Below are 17,234 nucleotides of genomic sequence, written 5' to 3'. Positions count from 1 at the left end.
GTTTTAGAAACATTTACTTCAAGCTCATGCTCGTCACAAAATAACTCAAATCTGAGTAGGGCCTGCTGAAGCCCTTGCCTTGTCTTTGATAATAACAAGGTATCATCCGCGAACATGAGCAATGGTACTTTCATTCCCGCTATCTGGGGAGCATCCGTGGATGTGTTGCAAAATATTTGGTAACCCCGTTAATAAACAGGGAAAACAAAGTGGGAGCCAGGACACATCCTTGTCTAACACCTTTCAAAACGTGGAACCTGTCCGTAACCTCGCCAGGCTTACCCCAGCGGACTTGGGCATAAGTGTATGCATGAAGATTCATTAAGAGTCGCACTAGAGCCCTGGGCATTCCCTGTTCCAGTATGCAATCCCATAATTTAGTCCTAGGGACCAAGTCGAATGCAGATCTTAGATCCACAAAAGCTGCATACAACTTGCCCTTACCCAAAAAAACTGTTTTCCAATATAAAAGGGCAAAACGAAAGGCTTGATCAAGGGTGCTTACATGAGGTCTAAAACTCGCCTGCAACGGAGTCAAAATATCGGAGTCTGTTATCCATTCCTGTATCCTCCCTAAAATGAGGCGCGCTATGATTTTTTGGATCGCATCAATAAGGCTGATAGGCCGGTAATTTGAGGGTACTGAGCGATCGCCTTTCTTGTATATAGGGAGGATTTCTGCCCCATACCATGAGTCAGGAATTTTAGCGCCTGCTGCAACTGCATTCACCAGGTGGAGTATATAAGGTACCCACAGGTCCTGGTCTACCAAAAAAATGTCAGCTGGAATACCATCTGGGCCAGGGGCCCTCCCTTTGGGAATGTTTTGCAGGCAATTGATAACTTCAGTAACTGAGAATATTAACGACTCGACGGGCTCAAGACAGTAGGGTATAGTCACTTCTACTGTATGACACTTAAACTGATCCTCAAAATTTTTTACCCACTGATGATTAGAGACAGATGCTGGACTATAGTGGGCGTCCTGCGAGATACCCCATTTTATGAGGTACCAAAACTGTTGGATATTGCGTTTATCACAGGCTTCTGACAGCATAAGCCAGCGTTCCTCGTCCCACTTTTGTTTTGCTTTACGTTTTGCCTCATTATAGAGTTTTCTACAAGATCTAATCTGGCTATGATTTTTGTTTTTAATAGCCTCAAAGAGAACTCTTTTTGTCTTGCTACACTCTTTATCAAACCAGGTAGTGCATGAGTATTTCTTGGTCCTAGGTTGTTTAGGGATAAATTTGATGAACAACTTTTTAAGTTCCTGAAACAAGTCAGTATGGGTACGTGTAAGTTCGCTGTTAATCACGTCCTGTGAGCCACAATTGTTTAAAAGCTCCACAGAACTAGACACTAAGGTTCTTATCGCCCTGCGGGCCCCAGCGTCCACAGCTATTTTGGGCCAGCGTACCCTGCGCGTATCATTGCTCACAATTACCTCTTTTTCTGTTATATTAGGACCACTGCCCTCAGACCTCTGAAAGCTGGAATCCCTTAAGGTCAAAACCAGCGGGTCATGATCGCTCTCTGGGCGTTCCGTAACTAGCATATCAACAACTGCAAACCACTGCCTCACGTCAACCAAAATATAGTCGATATGACTACTGTGTCTGCCGTTGTTGAACGTATGCCTGCCCTTCCTATCTGACTTGACCCTTCCGTTAACAGCTCTTAGACCCATATCCAGGCATAACCCCTTGATATAGGTGGCTGAGCTCGACCACTTAGCAATCGGAGGTATCTCGAGTTGGGGAATACCCCAGGATAAATCCTCATCCTCGGTGAGCGGGCCGTCCTCAATACCCAAAGGCTCAAAACAGGTATTAAAATCCCCCATCACAATCTTGTGGCCATCGATCGTTGTTCCTGATAGAATGTCATCCAACAGGAGGAGGGTCGGAGAAACCCTTCCTCCCTGGAGGCCCCTGACATAAATATTAACCAACAGGATGTTTGTACCTAGGTTGGACTTTATCTTTAAGGCAATTATGTCTGGACTATCAATTGTCACTTCTTCAACTCTTACACCTGCACTTTGGCGGACCCAAATTGTAAGACCTCCAACAGGACGCCCTTTCTGGCCTCTGATTGCTGGCTTGCTAAAGTTCAGATACCCCACCCGAAATATCGGTGTGGTAGCCCATGTTTCCTGGAATGCAATTATTTCGCCCTGGTCTATGAAGTCCCTCCAATCAGGAGTACACTGGCTGGACTCCAGACCGGCTATATTCCAGGATATATACCTTGATAACTTATCAACAGGCTCAGCTAAAGCAGAGGGTGAGTCCGTACTAAAATTGGGTAATGCAGACAATGTACCAACAGGGGTAGTGTCAGGATTATTACTTTGATCAGTGGCAATAGCCTTCCAACTTATATCTTTTATGTGGGGGGATTTCAATAAAGTTAAATTAACTAATTCTTCTCTACCGATGAGTCAATCATTCTCATCTAGGCAGGATAGCGGCCCATATCTCCCAGCAGTAATCAAGGGTTCAATGCTTTCTGGTGCGAACCAACCCCTGGGAGGGTTAATGACATTTTTATTAATCTGGGAAGGCACCTTCACCTCGGGATACACCGTAGGATAAAAATCTAGTAGTTCCCACGTGACTATTGGTCCATCTGCAAGTTGCGGTCACCAGCCTCTCTTTATTGTATACAAGGATTGTTCACCTGAGTCAAGGATGACATTTGTTAAATTTCAGGAGTCGGTGATAGAAAGCCTTATTGTGGTGGAACCGGCAAGAGTTTCTAGAGTAGAAGTGGTGGAGGATGTGGCTAGATTGAAAGATCGGCACTTTCCAGATCACATTCCTCCCACTCCCAAAAAAGACTTGCCCACAAAGAAATGTAGAGTATGTGCCCGGAGATTAATCCGGAGGGAGAGCCGGATGTACTGCCCCGAATGCCCTTCAAAGCCTGGGCTGTGTGTGCCCAGCTGTTATAGACGTTACCATACCCAAAAACAATTCTGGGAAATACCGTGAGCGTAAGCTGTCTGTTTTATATTTTCATGTGTTTCACGGTTGGCATCTCTGTCGTATTTAGTTAGAGCATTTGTGTTTGTAGTTTTGTGCTTATTTTATAATTAGTGGTTTCTTTGTTGTTTATAAACAAAAAAAGTGATGGCGGTGTGCGTGGGGTGGCGCTTGGATGGCGGTGTGCGTGGGGTGGCGCTTGGCTGGCGGTGTGCTTGGGGTGGCGCTTGGCTGGCGGTGTGCTTGGGGTGGCGCTTGGCTGGCGGTGTGCGTGGGGTGGGGCTTGGCTGGCGGTGTGCTTGGGGTGGCGCTTGGCTGGCGGTGTGCGTGGGGTGGGGCTTGGAAGGCGGTGTGCTTGGGGTGGCGCTTGGCTGGCGGTGCCAACCAAACGCCAGTCCACACTCCCATCAGCTGGTGTGATTCTTGTATCAGGCATATGGGCGTATGTAAGTGATGGGCCCTTGAGTGGCGCGGTCTGTCGATGTGAGTGTTGTAATGTGCTGGGCCCGTGGCTGGCGGTGTGAATGGTCTTGTGCGTGTCATGTATGAAAGGTGTGTGAATGGACTGTAAAGCGGTTGGTGCCTTGTCGCGGCTTTACAGCTCACGAGCTGTGAGTCATTGGTTCAGTTTTTTTGCCTTTCAGTTATTAACAGTGCATTTCATTTTTGTGAAATCTCTTGTTAATAAAATTTGATCCACTGAACCATCACTCACCCTCGTGCCAAATCCGACCAGTATGTGTGGTAAAAATGACAAAACCTGCTCCGCTGTAATCAGGCGTCGCAGCACACCTGTGACATGCTAGGTGCCTCGGGTGGGACCCCGATGATGAAGCATGCCACCAACTTGGTTGGTGGGTGAGGGGTCTTCTTCACATAACCTAAGTGTGTTTCTTTTCACAATTTTAGTGTTTGGCACATCACGGACGTATGTGCACACATCAAAATGATATATTATAAAAATACCTGTGTTTGGGGGGGAGGGCCCACCTATGTTTTTGGTCCTGGGTGCGGCCTTCATCTAGGGAAACCTACAAAACCCAGACATTTTTTAAAACTAGACACCCCAAGGAGTCCAGGGAGGTGTGGCTTGCGTGGCTCCCCCAACATTTTCTTACCCAGACTCCTCTGTAAACCTCAAAATTTGCATAAAAAAGCATATTTTCCTGACTTTTCTTAGTAGGATCACCGCTCCAGCACAAAATCCCTACTCCCCAGTTTTCCCCTCAGTCTCCCAATTAAATGACACCTCACTTATGTGGGTCCCCAAAGCAGAGTCCGTCTAAAGATGTATAAAAGAATATGCCCTTATAAACTCGTTGTGCTATCCCCTCTATCTCTACAAGTTTTGGGCCTTATTCTGTTGCAGGCACCTGGCCCACCCACACAAGTGAGGTATCATTTTTATCGGGAGACTTGGGGAAACGCTGGGTGGAAGTAAATTTGTGGCTCCTCTCAGATTCCAGAACTTTCTGTCACCGAAATGAGAGGAAAAGGTGTTTTTTGAGCCAAATTTTGAGGTTTGCAAAGGATTCTGGGTAACAGAACCTGGTCAGAGCCCCACAAGTCACCCCATCTTGGATTCCCCTAGGTCTCTAGTTTTCACAAATGCACAGGGTTGGTAGGTTTCCCTAGGTGCCGGCTGAGCTACAGGCCAAAAGCCACAGGTAGGCACTGTTTTCTTTCAAGAAATGGGATGTGTCCACGTTGCGCTTTGGGGCATTTCCTGTCGTGGGCGCTAGGCCTACCCACACAAGTGAGGTATCATTTTTATCGGGAGACTTGGGGGAACGCTGGGTGGAAGGAAATTTGTGGCTCCTCTCAGATTCCAAAACTTTCTGCCACAGCAATGTGAGGAACATGTGTTTTTTTAGCCAACTTTTGAGGTTTGCAAAGGATTCTGGGTAACAGAACCTGGTCAGAGCCCCACAAGTCACCCCATCTTGGATTCCCCTAGGTCTCTAGTTTTCAAAAATGCACAGGTTTGGTAGGTTTCCCTAGGTGCTGGCTGAGCCAGAGGCCAAAATCTACAGGTAGGCACTTTGCAAAAAACACCTCTGTTTTCTTTCAAAAAATTGGATGTGTCCACGTTGCGCTTTGGGGCGTTTCCTGTTGAGGGCGCTAGGCCTATCCACACAAGTGAGGTATCATTTTTATCGGGAGACTTGGGGGAACGCTGGGTGGAAGGAAATTTGTGGCTCCTCTCAGATTCCAGAACATTCTGCCACAGAAATGTGAGGAACATGTGTTTTTTTAGCCAAATGTTGAGGTTTGCAAAGGATTCTGGGTAACAGAACCTGGTCAGAGTCCCACAAGTCACCCCATCTTGGATTCCCCAAGTCTCTAGTTTTCAAAAATGCACAGGTTTGGTAGGTTTCCCTAGGTGCCGGCTGAGCTAGAGGCCAAAATCTACAGGTAGGCACTTTGCAAAAAACACCTCTGTTTTCTTTCAAAAAAATCGGATGTGTCCACGTTGCGTTTTGGGGCATTTCCTGTTGCGGGCGCTAGGCCTACCCACACAAGTGAGGTATCATTTTTATCAGGAGACTTGGGGGAACATAGATTAGCAAAACAAGTGTTATTGCCCCTTGTCTTTCTCTACATTTTTTCCTTCCAAATATAGGAGAGGGTGTAAAAAAGAGTTCTATTTGAGAAATGCCCTGTAATTCACATGCTAGTATGGTCACCCCGGAATTCAGAGATGTGCAAATAACCACTGTTCCTCAACACCTTATCTTGTGCCCTTTTTGGAAATACAATGGTTTTCTTGATAGCTATTTTTTACTCTTTATATTTCAGCAAATGAATTGCTGTATACCAGGAAGAGAATGAAAACGCACTGCAGGGTGCAGCTCATTTATTGGCTCTGGGTACCTAGGGTTCTTGATGAACCTACAAGCCCTATATATCCCCGCAACCAGAGGAGTCCAGCAGACGTAACAGTATATTGCTTTCGATAATCTGACATTGCAGGGAAAAGTTACAGAGTAAAACGTAGAGAAAAATTTATGTTTTTTTCACCTCAATTTCAATATTTTTCTTTTTCAGTTGTTATTTTCTGTAGGAAACCCCTTGCTGAATTCAGAATTTTGTCTACTTTTCAGAAATGTTTAGGTTTCTGGGATCCAGCATTGGTTTCATGCCCATTTCTGTCACTGACTGGAAGGAGGGTGAAAGCACAAAAAATTGCAAAAATGGGGTATGTCCCAGTAAAATGCCAAAATTGTGTTGAAAAATTGTTTTTTTTTTTAATCAAGTCTGCCTGTTCATAAACGCAGGGAAGCTGCTAAGTTTGGCACCGCAAACCCTTTGTTGATGCCATTTTCAGGGGAAAAACCACAAGCCTTCTTCTGCAGCCACTTTTTCCCATTTTTTTTTTAAAAAAACGAAATTTTCGCTGTATTTTGGCTAATTTTTTGGCCTCCTTCAGGGGAACCCACAAAGTCTGGGTACCTCTAGAATCCCTAGGATGTTGGAAAAAAAGGACGCAAATTTGGCTTGGTTAGCTTATGTGGACAAAAAGTTATGAGGGCCTAAGCGCGAACTGCCCCAAATAGGCAAAAAAAGGCCTGGCACAGGAGGGGGAAAAGGCCTGGCAGCGGAGGGGTTAAATGTATTTTTCTAATGTGCAGTGTGCTGACTTGCTAAAGGACATGAACTCTTGTTTTTTTCCAAAAGCTAGAAGCTGAATGTAACTGTAGTAGATCCGTTCTATTGAAATTCATCCTGCTTCTAGTAACATTTTAGCTGAATGCAACAGTGTAGATTAATGCTATGTACAAGGTCGCCTAAACCGGTACGGACAATGGAGCCACTGACTGAAGATGTGCGAAGGACCACAAGACGATGAAATCATACCGGACATTCCACCTGCTAAAGACGTCAATCATAAACACCAATAAAATATGTGAGAACTGTTATGGGGTAATAAATTTGATGAGCTAATTTGATTTTAATTGGTTAAAGATAGTGGGGTGCAACCCTTGTCCAATCAGATTTTAGGGGAATGTACCACGAAAAGGGGATAAAAACCCTTGTCACCAGGAAGTAAATCAGAATTAGGGAGTAGGAGACTAGGAGATGGGGAGATGCTGATGCCATTTATTATGATCCAGAGACTTTGTCACTTTGCTTGGTGACTTGCTGATTTTATTTAAAACCATCCTTACCTTTAGATTGCCCATTCACACTTTACCTCCTTATGAGGGAAGTCCCCTTCCCCTTTGCTGGAGCTGAATCTCTTTTGATGGTGAATCAACTGATGTCCTGAAGACGAAGGCAGAACCTGAGTGCTGACCAAACTTGGAGGGTAACTATATGACAATGAGTTTGCATTTGTCTGTTTGCTTTTCCTTTCTAGGTACCAACTGCTTTTCTTTTGACAGGGACCATAGTTAAATGTTTTCCAAATTGGTGTTACTAAATTGTTTTGCATGAAGCCCAACATGCCAATGCTAATTCGAGGTTAGGAGAGGGGTTCACTGAACTGACACAAATAGACAAATGACTAAATCTATGCTTTGTTGAACAATGCGCTAATATATTCTCCTTAGAATAATCTATGCTGACGTCGTGTTATATTCTAATGTTTGTGATTCTTGCATGATGAAATTTTAGCAGAGTTGCCATATTGTGACTATGCTATTGTGCGTCTTGGTTTTGAGATTAATAAACTTGCTAGTAGTATTGTAACCAATAGGGAATAAATATCACTAAAATTCATACTAAACTGGTGTGGTTATTCATGACTGCAAGGTCATGGTGTTTCCAGAGTTTATTAAATGTAATTGACTAAAGTAAAGTCCATTGTTATAATAAATATTGATGACATTATTGACATATTGATTGACATGTTAATTAGCTATCTCGTCCTAAGGTGTCTTCAATCAGGGTCAAAAGATTAATTGGCCTAAAACGAGTCCCAATGTGAGTAAATTGATCATAAAGGGATGCGTTAGCAAATGAAAGGGGAAGTGAGTGAAATTATTTAGAATGAGTAAATGAAACTGTGAGTAAGAATGAATGGGTGAGAAAGAGTGATGTATAATGAGTGAAAATAATTGAGACTCGTGAGAATGACTCTGAGACTGACGTGAGTGACAGTGAGCATGAATGCAAGTGAGTAAGAGTCAGAGCCCTTGGCTATTGGGCAGTTTATGAGACAATTGTGCTTTATTCAGTATTTTCCATTTTTTTCAAAATCTTCTCAGGGAAGACCAGACCAGAAACCATCCTTGAAGAAATCTGCTTGCTTGCTTCACTTGCTCGTCGGAATTCAGGGGCATTATTACATCCATTTCAAAATCACCAGCTGCCACTTGGCAGTAATAAATCACTAACATTTTCCACTGTGACAGTCCGTCTTAAGGAAGTTTGTGAATACCTACAAACATGCTTCCAATCTTTCAGAGGGAGGGCCCTGAAGCATCCACCCCTGGAAAAAAACAGGAATAGATTTATTCCAAAAAATAGCTTTGTGTGAATACAGCCTTTTAGAAGTGTGAACATTATGGGCCAGATTTATCACAGAGTTGCGTCGCCCTTGCGCCACACAACAGGGGCGCAAGGGCAACGCAACTTTAAAGTCAGATTTATCAAGCCATGCCAGGCGACCTTGCATGGTCCTGCATGGCTTGATCAATCTGGAATACTACAAGGCAGCACAAATCACTGCCTTCCATTACTCTGCCCTAGGGAGGCATTCCAAGGCTGGAGCATGTGTGCCCCTACGCATCTACCCATGGATTTTGGCTCATCCTCAGATTAACCATTAGGGTAGACCCAGGAATGTATCAAAATGCTACCTGTAACGAGGAGAAATATTTTTTTTCCATCTTGCTATTTCCTTTTTCTACATGTGCTGCAATATGCAGCACTCAAAGAAAGAGGAAAATGCCTCTGAGGATTGTTTTTGTGCAGGAGGGTGTTCCGTCCCGCACAAAAACTATCATGCCTGCCACACAGGCACCCTTGCGTACACAGTCTCCCTTGCACCATGATGCAAGGGTGCCAGCATTAGCGCTAGGCAGCCAAAAGTGCACCAGTGCTAGGAAAGGACAGGAATGCGCGGTGTATGTTAAATACAGCGCATTCCTACCGTTTCGTGCAGCCGAGCAAGGTGCGTTGCTGTGTTACGTTGTGCGAAAGTTCGATAAATCTGGCCGAATGTTTGTGCATTCCTAAAACGGGTTTAAAATGCCCACAATGGCAATTTATAGACAGCTATAGCTGTGTGAATCAGTAATCATGGTGTAGTGTGATCATCCTCACGGTATTTAAAGCAGACACGTACTGGAACATTCTCATTTAGAATTCAATCGTTCTCTTTCTCCTCATTAAATCACTAGTGCATGAAGCATCTCTCATCAAACATTTGGCTCTGTCAACAACTACATAGCAGACCGTTAAAAATATGTTCTTAACAAGGAAAGCTCCAAATCCCAATTTTTCTCTATCCTGTTCAACCACCTATGTGGCACCAACACGCTTTATCCACTGTTTGTCGGCTCTCAAATCGAAACTGGGCTTGTAAAATGTGCACACATTGCTGTTAATTTCAGATCATGCTAACAGGAAAACTCTACACACTGTGTTTATTCACGTAGCAAACACCAGCATGTATTTTATTTGAAATGGAGAGAGCCAGTATGTTTTAGCAGGGGTGCAATACGATCGATGGGAGAGTAGGAGTACCGACACTTCTCAGCAGAAAACCAGTACTTTGAAGTAATAAGTACCCCCGCTTTGATATTTCTACTTTAAGCACTACTAGCCTCGCACTTGCCGGCTCCAGAATGCCGCGTTTATCTTCCTCGACTCGCCCCGGCTTTAAGATCTTTCAACACTAACTCTCAGGGGAAGCTCAATGAAATCTTCTGTCACTGAGGTTACCAGTATGTATTCCATGAGGTCACGGGCTGTATAGGCCCCAGCAAGGTTTTGAATTCCTTGTAAAATAGAACAGATGTGTTATTTCTTACCATTGCTCTAAATACACATGTACAACTTTACGTGTGCCGTCCTACTCAGGTCGGGGCCACGCAGGGCCGGACTAAGGAACCCAAACCAGCAGTGCTTAATTTGTGCTTGTTGTTTTCCGTGCTGAGCAACGGCACTTATTTTTGAGGGCTGGGGCTTGGCCTTCTGTCTCAAGAATTAGCTGCAAGCAAAAGACACATATGGGAAAGACGGATGAAGGGAAAAACGAAAAAAGCGTCACAAAGGAAGAAAGCAGAAAGCTGCAAGAGTGTGCTGAAGGGGCAGGGAGTGACGTTATAAGGATTGAAGAGGCCCGAGATGGCTTCAGGATTACGCTGCCTCTGTATTCCGTGTTCGCACAGTTAATTGCAGCAGCCGCGTGTTTAAGAGTAGAGCTTTGGGCACCAGCATCGCTTTATTTACAAATTAAGCACTGCAAACCAGCCATGGAAAAAAAATCTCTAAGGCGCCCTGCTCCCTTGGTTTCCTCGCTCAATCTCTTTCCTTCCACATATCTATTCCACATCTCTCTCTCGCCCCTCTCTGAGTGGTTTCTGTCCCCTTCCCTTTCCTGCGTGGTATTTTGCCTGCCATCTTTGTGCTAGACTCTGTATTGGTCGAGGATTTCTCTATACACTATCTTCAATCTCAGGTTGTAATCAAATTCTGCAAACCTCGCGCTCCTGTTTAGGATTGCTTTTTTCAGTTTTCACCCAAAGACAGACGTGATGACACTGATGTAGAAGACGAACCAGGTCTTGCTAGTAGACCATGCAGCTCATAAGGTTCCACCGTGTTTTACACAATATCGCCTATTTTCACACGTTCACCTAATGACGAGCCAGTGTCACCTAGAGTGATAGAAGGTGAGCTAAAAACCCCTTCACGGAACGGGTGTCCAGCTCATTCGGGATGACTTGGTAGCTGATGTCCATTACTGGTTTTGAAGCCTTCCCAGGACACCAGAGGCAGCCTTGTAAGCTTTTTGTGTGAAGGGAAGTAGGGTAGATGCTTCTTTCGGTAATGTCCGGCACAAAGCCTTGCACCTTCCACGTCCTGGCACCGCCTCCCAGAGGTTAAACGTTTAAAGAAGTTGGCAGGTCTGTGCTAGGGTCTAGTCTAGGTATAGTCTCCGCTAGAGGTGGATTTTCCTATGTCTTTTTGTATCCCTTTCTGTGCAGTAGCGTAGCTCTGTTTTTAATGTGTGTTTCCTTTCAGTGCTCCTGTAAAAGGCGTTTCTCCTCTGCCTAGTTTACTGTATGGCCTCTATGACAATAGCTCACTAGACAAATAAATCTAGTACACGGTCTTTCGCTCTGTATTTCTACAGCCGATGTATGTGATAACTGGGACACTTCCCTACACAACTTGCATTTGATATAGGATACACCATCAGAACCATCAGTCATTGCTGCTCTGTCAGAGGGAGGAGCTTGTTAGACATATGCAGCATGAAGACTGGGAATCAGCTCAACTGATGCACGCCTGATTTGCTGGCTGTGTTTGCTCATTATTACCAAGCTATAATTCTATTCATCGCCAGAGGCTGTATTGTATATAGACGGAACACCTTCCCTGTTTGTGCCACAGCACACTTCACAAAAGGTGCGCCGGGCACAAACATGGACAGTGCACAATATTGCAAAGACGGCTCTGCCCCCTGGGGTAGCCACAGTCCTGCACTGCCCAGGGAGCAACACAGTCAAGTGTAATACGGAGCGGCTGCTTCAAAGCCCCTCCATCTTCACAGTGCAGGCGTCCTGCCGCCTGCACTGTGAAGAGGGAAGAGAGATTCCTTGAAACTGGGTGCAGTAAGTGATTGCACCCACCTGCAAGGGGATGTCTGGAGAAGTCTGGGACCCCTTTTGTCCTCTCCAGAGGGCTGCTTTTAGGAGTTGCACTAAAAGTGCGCCATTTTTTTGTGGCGCACTTTCAATGCGCCTCCGAATGCCGTGTTTGCCTCTGTGCCCGCATTCATAATATGGAGCGGGCCTCGAGGGAAAGTGATTCCCTGCAAATGAGGGAATACCCTCTCATGATAGCGCTGGTGCTACATGTGCACCAGCGCTATCAGTAGTACGAAAGGTGATTCAAAAGCGTCTGTGGCCCCTTCTGAACACCATTGTGCCCGGGGCTCACAAATCAAGCACACATGCCCCCAAGGACAGAATGTATATCGCCCAAGGTGTGTTGTTTTTACTTCCACATACATTTAGCAACATTATGATAACTCCAAATACGTATTTGCCATATTAATCACCCGTGAGGCGTACTCTTCATCCCTCCACTCATTGGGAGGAATTCAAAAGCCACCACAATCCATCCTTAGCCTAATGTCCTTGCCTATACATCTGAACACTGATGGCTCGTCTCACAATCAGAAAGCTGCTGAATGGATACTTGCAGGCCTGAGACAGCATCTCTTGGCATGAAATGGCTACTTGATTGTTTGCTTCGCGATGATAATATACTGGAGACTCAGTGCAGTTTATGGAGAAAATGCGTTCATGCACTAGGTACATTTTGGTTATATGATGTGCACAACTTTAGTAATTCTTTTTTACTACCCAACTTTTTATAAGTCACATTGGGTTCTTCAGTCTACAGTAACCTTCGCTGTACACACCCTTTTTCCTATATGTCTTCTGTATATTTGACATTATGCTCAGGTTTTAACTCCTTTATTTGTTCTATGTCAAGTAACAAGTCATTTTTCTAATTTGCTCAACAAGGTACCGAATGATTGCTTCTACCAAGTAACTAAAACAAAGTAAAAAAGTGAATAAGGTAATTCGTAGTAATTATTTTTAGAATATAATTTATTATTTACACAGGTTGTTTTCTAGAATGTGTTTCCCAATTCCTTACTGTTGGAAGGTGGTTCATTAGCAGGAATTGGTAGGTACCCACAACTAGTAATAAGGCCACAATCACAATCATAATTAATCCCCTGCACAACCCTTGGTAGCTGGCAACGAGCAGGCAGGCTTAATTTAGGAGACAGTGTGTAAAGCATTTGAAAACACAGATACATTGAATAAGTAAGACACAACAAACAATAAAAATCCTACACCAATATATAAAAAATAGAAAATATTTTTATGATTAAAATGACACCAAACTGACAAAATTCAATGTTGATACCAGAGATATGAAGTTTTAAAAGATTAAAAGTAAAACAAGCGCTTAGAAGCAAATAGCTCTCAAAGGGTTAAAAAATGTTATGCTGGACCGAGACAAAGTCAAAAGTTGGCTGCTCATGATGAAAAACTGGTACACCTACTTCCAGTAGTGTTTCTTGATGCAGGAAAGTAGCCCACAATATCAATCCAAGGTTCCAGAATTTCTAAATTGCTCCTTGGGATGTTGGGACTACAACTCCCACAATGCACCTGAACAAATCCTTAAAAGTCAACTAAATGCTGTCCAGCTGGGCTTCTCTGGCAGGATTTGATGCAGGTGACTCTTGGTAGTTCCTTTATACCTGTCGCTTACAGGGAGTCCACTCATCAATCCTTTAGAAGCCAGGCAAAGTCCTCTTTTGTGAAGCCCGGAGGGTGCAGCAGGTGCAGTCTTTGTGGGTGCAGTCCTTCTAGGTGCAGACCAAGGGTTCAGCAGGGCAGTTCTAGTTGTTGTTGTTGTTCTTCTTCTTCTTTCTTTTTCTTCTTTCTTTTTTCTTCTTTCTTCTTTCTTCTTTCTTCTTTCTTCTTTCTTCTTTCTTCTTTTTTCTTCCCAGGCAGGGATATTTGGGTATTTCACAGCACCAATCCAAGGTTTTAGAAGCTCTGAGATGGTCCTTGAGATGTTGGGACTATGTGTCAGATTTCAAGAAAAGTGGCGCAACGCAGTGCTGCGCCCAAATTGGCAGCGCCGCGATGTGGCACTTTAGAAAAGCAGGAATTTAAGGGAATACGGTGCACCCCTGCGTTTCCCCCTGCGCTGGTGCTAAATTTAGCTGCCAACACAGGCATCCTTGCACCATCGTGAAAGGATGTCTGTGTTGAGGGGTGTGGTTGTGTTAACGCGTCCCTGTATGATTAATTTACTCACTTTTACGACAATGGAATTCACCTTAGTCAATGACATTTAATGAGACTCAGAAACCACCATGACCTTTCAGTCAAGAATAACCACACCATTTTAGTATGAATTTTGTGATATTTATTCCCTATTGATTACTATTCTACTAGTAAGTTTATTAGTCTCAAAACCAAGAAACACATTCACATAGTAACAATATGGCAACTCTGATACGATTTCATCAAAGCAAGAATCACGAATATTAGAACATAACACGGCGTCAACATAGGTTATCCTTAGCAGAGTAACATCACGTTATTCAACAAAGCATAGATTCAGTCATTTGTCTATTTGCGTCAGTTTTAGTGAACCCTCTCAACTAACCTCGAATTAGCATTGGCATGTTGGGCTTCATGCAAAACAATTTAGTAACACCAATTTGGAAAACATCTAACTATGGTCTCTGTCAAAAGAAAAGCAGTTGGTACCTAGAAAGGAAAAGCAAACAGACAATCACAATTTAATCGTCATATAGTTACCCTCTGTTTGGGTCAGCACTCAGGTTCTGTCTTCGTCCTCAGAACATCAGTTGGTTCGCCATTAGCCAGGAACTCAACTCTGGTAAAAGGGGGCACTTCCCTCATAAGGAGGTAAAGTGTAAACAGGGGAATCTAAGGGCAAGGATGGTTCTAAGTAAAATTAGCAAGTCACTAAGCAAAGTGACAAAGTGTCGGGATCATAGCAAATCGCATCAGCATCTCCCTATTCACTCCTGTTCTCTCGCCTCTCGTTCTCTCTTGTCTAATTTACTTCCTGGTGTCAAGGATTTTTATCCCATTTTCATTGTACATTCTCCTAAAATTTGGTTGGACAAGGGGTTGCACCCCACTATCTTTAACCAATTGTCTTCACATTAGGTCATCGAATTTGTCACCCCATAACAGTTCTCACGTATCTTATTGGTCCTTATGATTGACGTCTTTAGCGGGTGGAATGTCCGGTATGATTTCACAATCTTGTGGTCCTTTGCACATCTTCGGTCAGTGGCTCCATTGTCTGTACCGGTTCAGGCGACCTTGTACCTATGAGTGGTCTACAGTGTTGCATTCAACTAAAATGTTTCTACAAGCAAGTCGAATTTCATGAGAACGGATCTACTACAGTTACATTCAGCTTCTAGTTTGGAGGAAAATAAGAGTTCATGTCCTTCATCAATTCAGCACACTGCACGATTGAAAAACACATCCAATATGAGAGTCAGGCAACTAGGCCTCGACTTATGCTAACTAAAGCCTAATGATTTATTAGCAAAACCTTTACATATACCTATTATTATTAATGTAAAACCATATCATAATATAGCAGCTCAACATTATTAGTCAGTTTTATTAGTCCCCGTATATATTGACAGCCACTCCCCGTGGGCATATTTCAAACGTACGTTATAGCAAAACACATTAATACATTTTCTATGCAGCATTATTGTACATTAGTTCATAAACATTTCATGTTACTATAGATTATATAAGCTTCGCTCTCTCAGTCCCTCCTCTGATGACACTTGTCATCACACGAACCTTTCCCTTCTTAACATTCCACTTTCCGCATAATGCGCATTTCAACATCCTGTCCTTTGTGTGAGCTTTCCCAAACTTCATTAAATATTTTCTCCCTTTCATTTTCTTCATTTCTTTTGTTTCGTTTTGTCAGATTTCTTTTAATTCTTTCATTAACTTTACATGATAACCATAATCCCAATAAGCAAATCAGAACAATCAATAGACCCCCTAATATTTTTGCAAGAACCCAATTCCAAATATTACTAAACCAATTCCCTACTCTGGTAATTCCTTTCCCAACTTTCTCCCAAACTCCAGGTTCCTTCAGCTCCTTCAAATCTGCACTATCTCTTGTTAGGTTGGTAAGCATACCTCTAATCTTTTTGATGTTATCTGGTATGAACGCACAACAATGGCGCTCATTAAGCATCTTACAGACTCCGCCACTCTTTGCTAGAAGAATGTCTAAAGCAAGCCAGTTTTGAAGAGTCATAGCTCTTTCAGCAGCAAGTTCAGTATCCATCAGGAGTATAGCCCCTGTGAAGTTTGTCAACATGTTATCCACAATAGTAGACAACTTTCGAATCTTTATGGAGTTTAAGATAACACCTACTGAAGGAATTATGGCTCCAAATATGTCACCAACGACAGCAGCCGCTGTCTCTCTCTATTGTCTAGCATGTTGTAATTCAGACACTTTAGGAATTTGCTTTAAGTCATCAATCTGGTAGATCTTTGGGAAAACTATTCCCAAATAACATGTCCCATACCATCCCTTCGGAAGATTGTAATAAGCATTAAGGCGGTCATTCTGACCTTGGCGGACGGCGGAGGCCGTCCGCCAAAGTACCGCCGTCAGAACACCGCAACGCGGTCGAAAGACCGCGGCGGTGATTCTGACATTTGCCCTGGGCTGGCGGGCGGCCGACAAAAGGCCGCCCGCCAGCCCAGGGCAAATCAACCTTCCCACTAGGATGCCGGCTCAGAATTGAGCCGGCGGAGTGGGAAGGTGCGACGGGTGCAGTTGCACCCGTCGTGTATTTCAGTGTCTGCTGGGCAGACACTGAAATACTTTTTGGGGCCCTCTTACGGGGGCCCCTGCCGTGCCCATGCCATTGGCATGGGCACGGCAGGGGCCCCCAGGGGCCCCGCGGCACCCCCTACCGCCATCCTGTTCATGGCGGGAGAGCCGCCATGAACAGGATGGCGGTAGGGGGTGTCTGAATCCCCATGGCGGCGGAGCACGCTCCGCCGCCATGGAGGATTCAGACGGGCAGCGGAAAGTCGGCGGTAGCCCGCCGGCTTTCCGCCTCTGCCCGCGGCTGTACCGCCGCGGTCAGAATGCCCAGCGGTGCACCGCCAGCCTGTTGGCGGTGCTACCGCCGACCTCCGCCATGGCGGTAATTACCGCCAGGGTCAGAATGACCCCCTAAGTCCACATATATAATAGATCCCAGGGATCGCTGGATCCTGTCCATTTAACATGAATGTCCATTTACTCTGAAACAAAAACAAACGCCTGCATTCACTCGTTCCCACAAATAAAGTGTCATGCTCAGATTTCGGCCTATATATACAAAGCCTACCTACATGTAATGCATCTATAGCTAACTTGCCTTGTGTCTTTATTGCAGTGTAAGCATAATCATTTGCAAGCGTGCGTTTTTCTAATCCCGTTTCTAGCCTT

The sequence above is a fragment of the Pleurodeles waltl genome, chromosome 7, assembly GCF_031143425.1.
Source record: "Pleurodeles waltl isolate 20211129_DDA chromosome 7, aPleWal1.hap1.20221129, whole genome shotgun sequence".
NCBI lineage: Eukaryota > Metazoa > Chordata > Amphibia > Caudata > Salamandridae > Pleurodeles > Pleurodeles waltl.
Note: the sequence above shows the minus strand (reverse complement) of the source record.